Genomic DNA, 12275 nt, shown 5'->3' with positions numbered 1-12275 from the left:
GTCCAATAAAAAAAAGATATTACCTTATTTCGCTTTGCTTTATTTTATTTTATTTCTGGTTTATTTCTATTTATCATTCCACAATGGTATACATTGCAAATGGAGCCTTTGCAGTTGTCAATCAGCTATAAAACCATGGGAACTTGGGTCTTTCGAATCAGCAGTGGCACGTCTCCTCTCACTATTTCTGTACAGTATGCTTTCAAGATCATGCTGACTGCTGCAGCAGTGTCAATACACATTTTATGATCATTGATTTTTGGACTGTTGTAAGCTTAAAAAATATGAAAATCATTTCTAGCTTTTATATTTAAGTCTACAAATATTTGGTTAAGGTATTTTTTTTAAATTCACAGTTGCTGTTTTGATTGACAGATACCCTCATATTTGATCTTAATTTATTTCTGCTGCAGACCTTAGGGAGTCAAGTGATTATGGGGCCCTTTTACTAAAATGCACTAGAATTTGTGATCAACGCATGGTAGTGCAGGTTTTTACCATGTACTAAGTCCAGAATTAATACAACCCTTTTTTTTTTTTTTTTTAACATATATACATTTTTAAAGGTAGTGTGCTAATTTACTCCCATACCCCATTTTATGAAGCCACGTTAGGACTTTTTTTTTTTTTTTTTTTATCACCGGCCACAATGGTATTAGCTCCGATGCTCATAGAATTCCTATAAGCATCGGAGCTAATACCACCGTGGCCGATGGGTATTGTTCACAGAAAAAACAGGGGAAGAGGAAAGAACTACTAGAAGAAATGTCATGGGCTAAAGCCAAATTCTTTCCCCGAGTGTTTTTTGGATTTTGTTCATGGATTTTAGTAGTAGCTCAAAACAAGTTACATTCAGATATGGTAGGAACTTTCCTGTCCCCAAAGTATTTAAAATTTAATTTTGCACCTGAAGCAATGGAAGATGAAGTGACTTGCCCAGGACCACAAGGAGTGGTTTGAACTCTGGATTCCCTGGCTGCCATTTTGCTGCTCTAATCCCTAAGCCAGGGGGTCAGCAACCTTTTTAAAGCAAAGAGCCATTTTCTCCTAAAATGTTTGACCCAAGATTTACAAAGAGTCGCAATGGGTAGAGGAGGTTTGAGATATGATTTTTTTATGTGATATGGGTATATATATGCATATTCTGAAATCTCTTTAGCAGGGTAGGAAAAGCCTGAGACTTGGGAGGTCTGAAAAAATTTTCAGCTTTCCCCTTATCAATCATTGGCTGAAAAACCTCCATTTTTATATTTTACTTTCCTGTCACACACCAGTATTTAATGGCAGAAAACACTTACCGGTACTTAACATATTCTTTCATATTCACTTTTAGAAAAAAATTGTGAAATCCAGAATCCAAAAACTTTAAACAAAACCATCTGGTGTAGTAGAGAGCGTTTAAGTTTAGTTTAACAGCAGACAGTGTAAATGAATCCAATCTAACACAGCCAGCATTTCATGGCAATATCACCACTGTATTAGAGCAAATAAGAATCAGCTGCTCAACATCAGCAGTGTATATCAGCAGTTTGAAACAGCAGCTTCAAACAGTGCCAGTGACTGATAAGGGAAGAGTCGAAAAATTTCCTCCCTCCACCCTTCTAGCCCAGCATCTGCTCCCTCTTCCTCCCATCTCTGCCCTCCTAACTTGCCATCTCCCTATCCCCTCTCTCTTCCCTTTCGCCCTCTCCCATCCCTCACTCCCATTGTCCAGCATCTATCCATCACTCCCTTCTGCTCCGGGGTCCAACAAATCCCTCATCCACCCACTCCATCTGTTGTGTCTCTTCCTCCCTCTCATACACCCCAATGTCCAACATGTCTCCCTCCATTTTTTCCCTATGTCCAAGATCTCTCTTCATCCCCCCATGCAGCATCTCTCCCTCTCCCCATGCACCATCTCTCCTTCCCCTCCACCCTTACATCCATTTCTCCCTCTCTCCCCATGCACCATCTCTCCTTCCCCTTCACCCTGTCATTTCTCCCTCTCTCGCCACTCTCATCCCTCCTGCAACATATTTCCCTCCTCCTGATCCCAACCCCATTCACAAATATGTTCTTTCTTGCTTCAACAGGTCAGCGGCAACTCTTACAGTTGCCTGCCAATAACCCAGAAGCCCCTCCTCTGTCATGTCCCAAAATTAAATTCAAATTCATTCACTCCAAGGCAATTGTTCTTCAAATTACTTCACCACTTCAAGATTGCCAGAGCTGCTTCCTGTTACACTGCTGCTCGGTCGTTCACATTACTTCCACTCAGTCGCTCACATTACTTCCGACATAACGTTCTGCTTCACTGAGGAGGACTGCATCAGGGAAGCTCCTTAATTTCAATTTCATTCAGCACACTCTTCCATGCTACTAATTACTTATCCAGTGATTGTCTAAAATGAACTCCTTTTTCCTTTCCCTATTTATTTATTTATTTGGGGGGGGGGGGAATTAAAAGTGTGTTTTACCAAATGACTGAGAACCTCTGGATAAGAAATTGATCTCCAAATAAGATATTAACTGATTACCTTTATCAATAGATAAATTTGCCCTACCTCAACTCAATAGGTAGCTCGTTCTTCCCAGGAGCCCAGAATAGGTTACAGAAGTACATTCACAATCGTATTGAAGACATTAGACCAGGAAGACAATGGTAGACGATAGAACATTAAACAGCATATAGCAATGAGTCTCCAGTGGCCATGTGCGATCATGGTACACCATAACTTGGCAGTTAGAGTTACAGAGGTGCATTCATAATCGTACTGAAGACATTAGACTAATAAGACAACGGTAGACGATAGAACATTAAACGGAATATAAGAATCCCAACAAGAATCCACAAGGGGAAGTGAATAACAAGCACAAAGATTAAGAATGGATTGGTCAGGCTCCAGTCTTCCTAAATCAGAATGTTACAGGCAGATCAATTTTATAATCAGTTCTGCACCTTATAACTTCCTCTCTTGATGACCTCATCAGAATTTAAAGCAAATGAAGCTGTGGCAGTAACTCTACAGCAGAAAAGGAGAATAAAATAAATTAGGACAGAATGCAGTCAGTACAAGATATGAAGAGAACATTTTCTGGTCACGATAGTGCAGTGTAATTAAAACAATGAGTAAACTGACGTTTTAAAAAAATTGAGAGAGAGAGAGAGAGAGAGAACGACAAAGCAATTGCATTAACAAAAAAGAAAATTTGATACAGAGGCAGGAGGTCCTAGGAATGCAGTTTGCTCAGCAAACACTTCAGAAACTGAAGAAGCTGATGCATTAAGGGCAGGACAGGATTAATTCTTAGAGGGTCCCTAGGCACACAAGTATACTGGGGGCCCCTGGCCCTGCCCTGCTCATCCCCCACCCCCATTTATATGTTTTCTTATTCCCTTCTATTTCTTTTTTTAATTCAAATCCAAGATGAGCATACCAGTGCACAGTTTTTCTTCTAAGCAACCCCCAAACATCTCTGAACAAATCCCCCTTCCTTCCCTTCCCACCTACCGTATTTTCACGCATATAACGCGTGCGTTATACACGTTTTTACCTACCGCGCATACCCCTCGCGCGTTATACGCGTGAGCGCGGTATACAAAAATTTTTTTACATAGTTCCCACCCCGCCCGACGCCCGATTCACCCCCCCCAGCAGGACCGCTCGCACCCCCACCCCGAACGACCGCTCGCACGCGCTCCCACCCGCACCCGCATCCACGATCGGAGCAAGAGGGAGCCCAAGCCCTCTTGCCCGGCCGACTCCCCAACTCCCCGACAATATCGGGCCAGGAGGGAGCCCAAACCCTCCTGGCCACGGCGACCCCCTACCCCCACCCCGCACTACATTACGGGCAGGAGGGATCCCAACCCGACCATGTGCCTCAGGCCGCGCCCCCAGGTGGGACCTAAGGCTCCAGGGCCTATTCTGATTGGCCCACGCGCCTTAGGCCCCACCAGTAGGCGGAGCTTTGGGACGGATGGGCCAATCCGGCCTCATTCCGTCGTTGGCTGCCTGCCGGACAGGCGGGTTTGGCTCCCGTCTGTCCGGCCAACTACCAAAGGTACGGGGAAGGGGGGAGGGGGTGTCGTGGGGGTCGGCCAGGGGGGTCGCGGGTCGGCTGGGGGGGCGGTCGGAGGTTCTTGGGGGGGGGGCGGTCGTTGGAGGGAGGGGGGTTTGCGTCGAGGGCAGGAGGGCCTGGGATCCCTCCTGCCCGTAATGTAGTGCGGGGTGGGGGTAGGGGGTCGCCGTGGCCAGGAGGGTGAACGGAGAGTCGAGACAGTGCACGGAAAGTCAGGGAGGGTGAACGGAGAGTCGGGACAGCGCACGGAGAGTCGGGGAGGGCGAAAGGAGAGTCGAGGTGGCCAGAGGAGAGTCGGGGCGGGCGAAAGGACAGTCGGGCTGCATGCGCGGTATACCCGTGAGTGCGGTATACAAAAGTTTTTGTACATAAAATCGTGGTTTCTGCGCGCTATACCCGTGTGCGCGTTTTACACGGGTGCGCGTTATCTGCGTGAAAATACGGTACTTACCCAGGACTTTAACTCTGAACTCTTTCCATACGTATATAAAAGTGTTCAAATATATTGTAAAGCAGTAATACTATCCAAAATAATGTATAAGTCTATATTAATAACCAAGTTTACAATGCCTCTCAACTGCCTCACTTTATGTCAACCAACTGTAACCCATATGTATGTATAAACAACCATATCTGTAACTCTTCCAGCACGTTCCACTCCATGTATGTTAACTTGTAATGAAACAACAAGGCAAGCAATCCACCAAAGAATCCAACATGAAACAAAAGAAGATCAGCAGAAAATAAGGAGATTCAAATCAGGTTTATTCAAGGTGCTCCCAAGAACCATGCCCGATGCATTTCGTCAAACAAGACTAGTCAACACTAACAGAAAACCATGTCTTTCATACACATAGAACACGGATACACCCTCATCCAGTATGGAATAAGTAATCACAAACTAAAAATAGAAATGTTGATAAAGGTTAAACTGAACCGCCCAAGAAGCCAAACAGCATACAGTGAAATACCACAGAAACATGTATAGCCCCCTAATACTCTGAAAAATATAAATATAGCAGATATAAATTTGAAAATACTGACAATCACCACTTTACAAATTAACAAATAGAAATAAACTAAAAATTGAAAATAAGAATATACCATTTTATTGGACTAATCCATTTTTCAATTAACTTTCAGAGGCCATAGCCTCCTTCCTTCAGGTCAATATAGTATACTGCTGTTACATTATACTGTCCTGACCTGAGAAAGGGGGTTTTGGTCTCTAAAAGTTAGTAATAAATGTATTAAAATTAGTCCAATAAAAAGATTACCTTATTTTCTGCTTATAAAAGTTTTGTCAATACAACTACAATACTATTTTATTCTAAAGCAACAAAAATATTTTTTCTACCTTTTGTCGTTTCTGCTTTAATCATCTTGTCTTCACTCTCTTCTTTCTAGCCAGCATCTGTCCTCTCTCTGTCTTTCATGCAGCATCAGCCCCTTTCATCCCAGTCTTCCCTCTCTCTCTGCCCTTTCCATCCAGTCTGCCCTCTCCCCGTTCCATATGGCATCTTCCCTCTTTCTATGCTCCTTCCATAAACTGTCTATCCTGTGCCCCTTCTCTCCTTTGTACATGACTGATTTCAGCTCTGCCACCTCTCCATTTTTCTTTCTCTGTCACCACCCCGTCCCCTATGCTCTGGCATCTCTCTCTTCTCCTCTCTTTCCTTCCCACCCCATGGTCTGGTATCTTCCCTTCCCTGATTCTCTGGCATCTCTCTCCTTTCCTTCCATCTCTCTTTCCATCTCTCCATGCTCTGACATCTCCTCCTTCCTTCCCTCTTTGGCTGGCATACTTTCCTCCTTCCCTCCATGCCCTGGCATCTCTTCCTCCCTCCCTTCCCTCCAAACCCTGGCATCTCCTTTCATTCCCTCGCTCATCTTCCTTCTCCCTCTATTTCTCCTACCAGTTAGGTGCAGCAAGTCTCTCCCCCTCTGCTCCCTTTCCTCCTTCTGTCACCCGGCTTCATGAACTTCTTCGGGCATAAGAACTGCCGCTGTTGCGTCAGACCAGTGGTCTATCGTGCCCTATTAGAGTCTAGCCTTACTTGCGTATGCTCTGTTCCAGTAGGAACTTATCCAACCTTGTCTTGAATCTCTGAAGGGTGCTTTCCTCTATAACAGCCTCCAGAAGAGCGTTCCAGATTTCTACCGCTCTCTGAGTGAAGAAGAACTTCCTTATTTTTATATGGAACTTTAGTGAGTGCCCTCTCATTCTATTCACCTTGGAGAGGTTGAACAGTTTCTCTTTCTCTACTAAGTCAATTCCCTTCAATATCTTGAATGTTTCAATCATGTCCCCTCGCAGTCTTTTCTTCTCAAGAAAGAAGAGGCCCAGTTTCTCTAGCCTCTCATTGTACGGCAACTCCCCCAGTCCCTTAAACATTTTTGTCACTCTTCCCTGGACCCTTTCCAGTAGTACTATGTCCTTTTTCATGTACGGCGACCGTGAGAGGTCAGAGATTGAATATTTACGAGAATAGATCTGATTCATTTTATGGTGTTATGGCATTTTGAAAGCGGTGCAGTTTTTTAGATGTTTGTCATGTATTATTTACTTTAGGTAATGGTTTCTCCTCCTGAGGAAGCCGCAGTATGAAACCCAGATTTGAGTTGGGGAGAACTATGAAAATGGGATCATAAAACATGAAGTTTTATTATTGCACCTTGTTGGAATACTTGTGTCACTATTATAAGTCACATGGATGGCAAGATTGTAAAAACATGGAAGTTTAAACAGCAACCCCCGGACACAAGATAAGTGTAGCACGGTGTCGGGTGGTGATTAGGAACAAATGAAGTACTATGATGGTTCCTAACATTTCTCTTGCTTTCCTTAATGTGAGAGGTTTTATATGGGTTCGGCACTTCTTTCAATATATGCATATACATAAATAGTATTGATAGGAGCATTGTTTGGCTCCATTTTACTGTGGGTTCATATATGTTTTTGATTTTGATGTAAGGTGTCCTGGTTTTTGAATTTTCTTTAGTAAGTAAGCCTAAATTATGAATCTCAATGATATTTTGTAAAATAATTTAGTTGATACTAATAGTGGAATCCTTTGTATGCCATGATCAACATAAAAGCTGTCAACCTTTATTACATAATAAACAGATGTATTTAAGTAACTAAAAACAGTCTCAGAGAAACTTGAAATGTCATACAACCCATTTCTGTAATTTAGTGTTAGTAGTGTTTGCTGAATTTTGCAGACTGATGAAAAACTATTAAGAAGAATAAATCTATATAGGATTTGGCCCAAAATGTTTTAAGAAAGGTTTGGACAAGTTCCTGAAGGAAAAGTCCATAGTCTATTATTGAGAAATACATGGGGGAAGCCACAGCTTGCCCTGGATCGGTAGCATGGAATGTTGCTACTCCTTGGGTTTTGGCCAGGTACTAGTGACCTGGATTGGCCATCATGAGAACAGGATACTGGGCTTGATGGACCATTGGTCTGACCCAGTAAGGCTATTCTTATGTTCTTATGAGGCATAATCCTCATAAGAAGAGAGAGCTTAATTGTAGTAAAGCTCACTACGATGCAAGCGGAGTCAATAACTGAGCCCTATTAAACTGTAAGTCATATTTGACCCTTGCAAATAACACAATTGCAAATTGGAAATCTCTACTCTCGTCTCGAGCTGTAACAAATGATTGATCATACTGATCACATAGGTTAAGCAGAAATTAAGTGCACGGCGGGAAACTGCTGCTGTTCTTTCACTTGCAAAATAAAAATATTTAAATATGCATTACTACAGAACAGCAATATTTAAAAAAAATCAACACTGTGCATAGAGGAATGCTTGATTAATGAAAACCTAAACTATCGCAAAAGAATATTTAGGTGTTCATTTTCAAAACACATAGACTTGCAAAGTTACACAGTCTATGTGCTTTGAAAATGAGCCTCCAGATGTTATGAGAGATGCATTTGCGAGCAATCTGTTTTCATTTAGGAATCTCTGCCCCAGTTGCCTCCCATTCCCAGCTCTGCCTAAGATACTAGAGGTGTTTCATTAGTTCTATTAATTGTATGTCATTTCATATACATACATATATTGGCTTTTATTTTAACTATGCACGGATATGTATCCATTGTATTTGTAAACCCTTTGATGTGCTATAGTAAAAACATAATCAAGCCAATAATTTAAAAACTAACTTGTTAACAATAGCTTTTCTTATTCAACTGTAAAGAACAGGTATGTAATTTCAAGAGACTCTAGAGCAGGGGTGTCAAATTGAGCCCTCAGGGAAAATTTGGCCCACCGTTCCTTCTCTCCCTCCATCCCGGCTTCCCAGTCTCACATTAAAGCAGCCTGCAGAGGATCGCTAGTCAGCTGTAGTGATCCTAACAGGCTGCCGTAGCCTCAGCAGCACATTCCCTCTGCCACAGTCCTGTATGTCAGAGGAGGGGTGGGACCGCGGCAGAGGGAACGTGCTGCAGAGGCTGACAGCAGCATGCTAGGATCGCTATAACTAACCGATGATCCTCTGCAGGCTGCTTTAATGTGAGACCGGAAAGCAGGTATGGAGGGTGGGAAGGAACTGAGGGCCAAATCTTGGGCCAAAAGGAAAGATGCCAGACCTCCAGGAGAGGGAAGGGAAACGGAAGGGAAAAAGAAAGAAGGAGACCCTGGCAAGCGAGTTATCAGAAGACAACCAGAGCCTGGGACCACAACATGATTTGAATAATGACCAGACAACAAAAGGTAGAAAAAAAAATTTTTATTTTCTGTTTTGTGATTACAATATGTCGGATTTGAAATGTGTATCCTGCCAGAGCTGGTGTTAGACAGCAGGCGTGAACTAGGACCTAAAAGAGAGAGAAAAAGTCTTTTTTATTTACATCACAGAGCCGGTGTGGGGTTGGAGAGGTTGTAACCCTATATTTCTATTAAGACCAAGGGGTCTTTTTAATAAGGTGCGCATTTAGTGCGCTAAATCAGTTAGCATACCTTAATAAAAGGACTTCTAAGTATCTTAATAAAAAAATTTGGCCACGATTTAGCCAATGTTTTAGATTTCGGCCCCTTATGTGATTGAGTTTGACTCCCCTGCTCTAGAAGTAGGAAAACATCACTACTCACATGCTAAAACCCCACTAAGTGTGAATGAATGTAGCTAAGAGGGCCAGAAAAAGATTAAAGAATTGGCATGAGGATTGTGTTGAGGGACTCCAAGTAGCAGCTGATAGGAGGAAAAAGTAGAAGAAAGGATCTTAACCAACTACATGCCTCAGTCACCTCAAGTCTCAGCCAATCAGATCTGAAGACCGACTATATATAAAGGCAAACTACAGATCTCGCAGCACACCCTGAAGAAAGCCACAACATAATGACTGAAACATTGGTTCTATCTACACAAACGCAGCGAGACCTGGACAACTGCAACAATCATAACTATATGTAACTTTGAAGGTAGGAGATAAACCAGTTGAGGATTTTGCCTTATACCTTGTAACAGGTTTGTGCAGTCATCCAATCAGAACTGGACTTCACTCTTGGGTAAACCAGAGTAATCCAGTTTTGTCAGCATTATATCTTGCCAAGGTCATTGTTGTTTCTCACTTTCTCATTCAGGAAGCGTCGAATCAAGCTCAAAGTATTTAATAGTGCGGTCTTTTATCGCACAATATCCCAGTTATAATTTAGTCCAAGTTCCAGATTCCCTTGTGGTGAAACATAAGCAGATATATCCCTGGGTATAAAACAGTTCCTTAAAAATAAGCAAATTAATTTATAAATGAATTCCCCCTGATAGGTGATTCTAATTTCTATGTCTGTATTACCGATTTGAGAACATGCTTGCAGAAAAATTAAATGAATCGCAAAAATTTACAGGAATCTGGGGTCCATTAAATTCTTTTGTTAAACAACTTTAATGGTACTGTGATCCAACCATGTAAAAGATTTCATATTCTACATATAAATCCAGAGAGGGAGGAGGGGAGGGGATGGGGTTGTTTATTTTGTATTCACAAATAGTACATAAGTGCTTTTCAAGAATGTTATTGATGAATAATCTGTTACACTTACTGTAATGCACTTGAGTATGACAAATACTTTTTCTACCTGCTCAAGTTGCTTAAGATTACCCCTATAATGTGAGGATTTCAAAAGTTTTGGCAATATAACATTTACACCTAAGTATTAAAGAAATCAACACAGCAAAGTACAGTAAAACCTTGGTTTGTGAGCATAATGCGTTCCAGAAGCCTACTTGTAATCCAAAGCACTTGGATATCAAAGCGAATTTTCCCATAATGGAAATAATGGAAACTCGGATGATTAGTTCCACAACCCAAAAACTTTAATACAAAATACTATACGTACTTGTATTGCAAGACTTTGCTCGTTTAGAACAGTCACTATGCTCTTGCAGCGTCAGAGAGAGAAGAACCATCAGCTCAGTTGTGATGATGTGACGCGTGTATACTGTATGTTCTTGTATTGCAAGACTTTGCTCATTTAGAACAGTCACTACACTCTTGCAGCGTCAGAGAGAGAAGAACTATCGTCTCAGTTGCAATGATGTCATGCGTGTATACTATATGTACTTATATTGCAAGACTTTGCTCATTTAGAACAGTCGCTACACTCTTGCAGTGTCAGAGAGAGAAGCACCATCGGCTCAGTTGTGATGATGTGATGCGTGTATACTGTATGTACTCGTATTGCAAGACTTTGCTTGTTTAGAACAGTCATTACACTCCTGCAGCGTCAGAGAGAGAACCATTGGCTCAGTTTCAATGATGTGACGCATGTATAGTGTATGTAATCGTATTGCAAGACTTTGCTTGTTTAGAACAGTCACTACACTCCTGTAGCGTCAGAGAGAGAACCATTGGCTCAGTTTCAATGATGTGACGCGTGTATAGTGTATGTAATCGTATTGCAAGACTTTGCTCATTTAGAACAGTCATTACACTCTTGCAGTGTCAGAGAGAGAAGCACCATCGGCTCAGTTGTGATGATGTGATGCGTGTATACTGTATGTACTCGTACTGCAAGACTTTGCTTGTTTAAAACAGTTACTACACTCTTTCAGCATCAGAAAGAGAATAACCATCAGCTTAGTTGTGATGATGTGACACGTGTATACTGTATGGACTCGTATTGCAAGACCTCGCTTGTCTAAAACAGTCCCTACACTCTTGCAGAGTCAGAGAGAGAAGAACTATCGCCTCAGTTGCGATGATGTCATGCGTGTATACTATATGTACTCATATTGCAAGACTTTGCTCGATTAGAACAGTCGCTACAGACTCTTGCAGTGTCAGAGAGAGAAGCACCATCGGCTCAGTTATGATGATACTGTATGTACTCGTATTGCAAGACTTTGCTCGTTTAGAACAGTCACTACACTCTTTCAGCGTCAGAGAGAGAATAACCATCAGCTCAGTTGTGATGATGTAACGCCTGTATACTGTATGGACTCGTACTGCAAGACCTCGCTTGTCTAGAACAGTCCCTACACTCTTGCAGAGTCAGAGAGAGAAGAACTATCATCTCAGTTGCGATGATGTCATGCGTGTATACTATATGTACTCATATTGCAAGATTTTGCTCGTTAAGAACAGTCGCTACACTCTTGCAGTGTCAGAGAAGAAGCACCATCGGCTCAGTTGTGATGATACTGTATGGACTCATATTGCAAGACTTTGCTCGTTTAGAACAGTCGCTACATTCTTGCAGTGTCAGAGAGAGAACCATTGGCTCAGTTTCAATGATGTGACGCGTGTATACTGTATGTACTCTTATTGCAAGACATTGCTTTATATCAAGTTAAAATTTAATAAAATGTTTTGCTTGTCTTGCAAAACACTTGCAAACCAAGTTACTTGTAATCCAAGGTTTTACTGTATTTGTATTGCCATGTGTAAATAATTAGGTAAGTAAGTAGTATTTGTATAGGATAGCAGCAAAACATTAATTTATATCTGTTCCATGTATTCAGGTGATTGATTACATGGTACAGCAAGATACAAGGTTACTGTGACCTTTTAAATCACAGGCCACAATGCACTGTATGAAAATAAAATTACAAATTGAATATATTAACAAAGAGAATAGATCTACACTGTGCTTATTTGACAAGAAAAACCATTCAGGCACGCTGACAGCTTCAGAGAGCAATTTGGACTTCCCTTAAGATTTACAAAATGCTTTCTTGGGAATGTGCTGAATTG

General features: G+C 41.7%; 1 protein-coding gene across 1 annotated transcript in view; it reads right to left on the bottom strand.

Annotated features, from left to right (window-relative positions):
* Nucleotides 1-12275, bottom strand: part of DDX10 (DEAD-box helicase 10) — a 306374-nt gene that overhangs the window by 156197 nt on the left and 137902 nt on the right. The window lies entirely within an intron of this gene.

Source organism: Geotrypetes seraphini, chromosome 6 (assembly GCF_902459505.1).
Source record: "Geotrypetes seraphini chromosome 6, aGeoSer1.1, whole genome shotgun sequence".
Classification (NCBI taxonomy): domain Eukaryota; kingdom Metazoa; phylum Chordata; class Amphibia; order Gymnophiona; family Dermophiidae; genus Geotrypetes; species Geotrypetes seraphini.
This window is presented reverse-complemented; position numbering and strand designations above follow the sequence as displayed.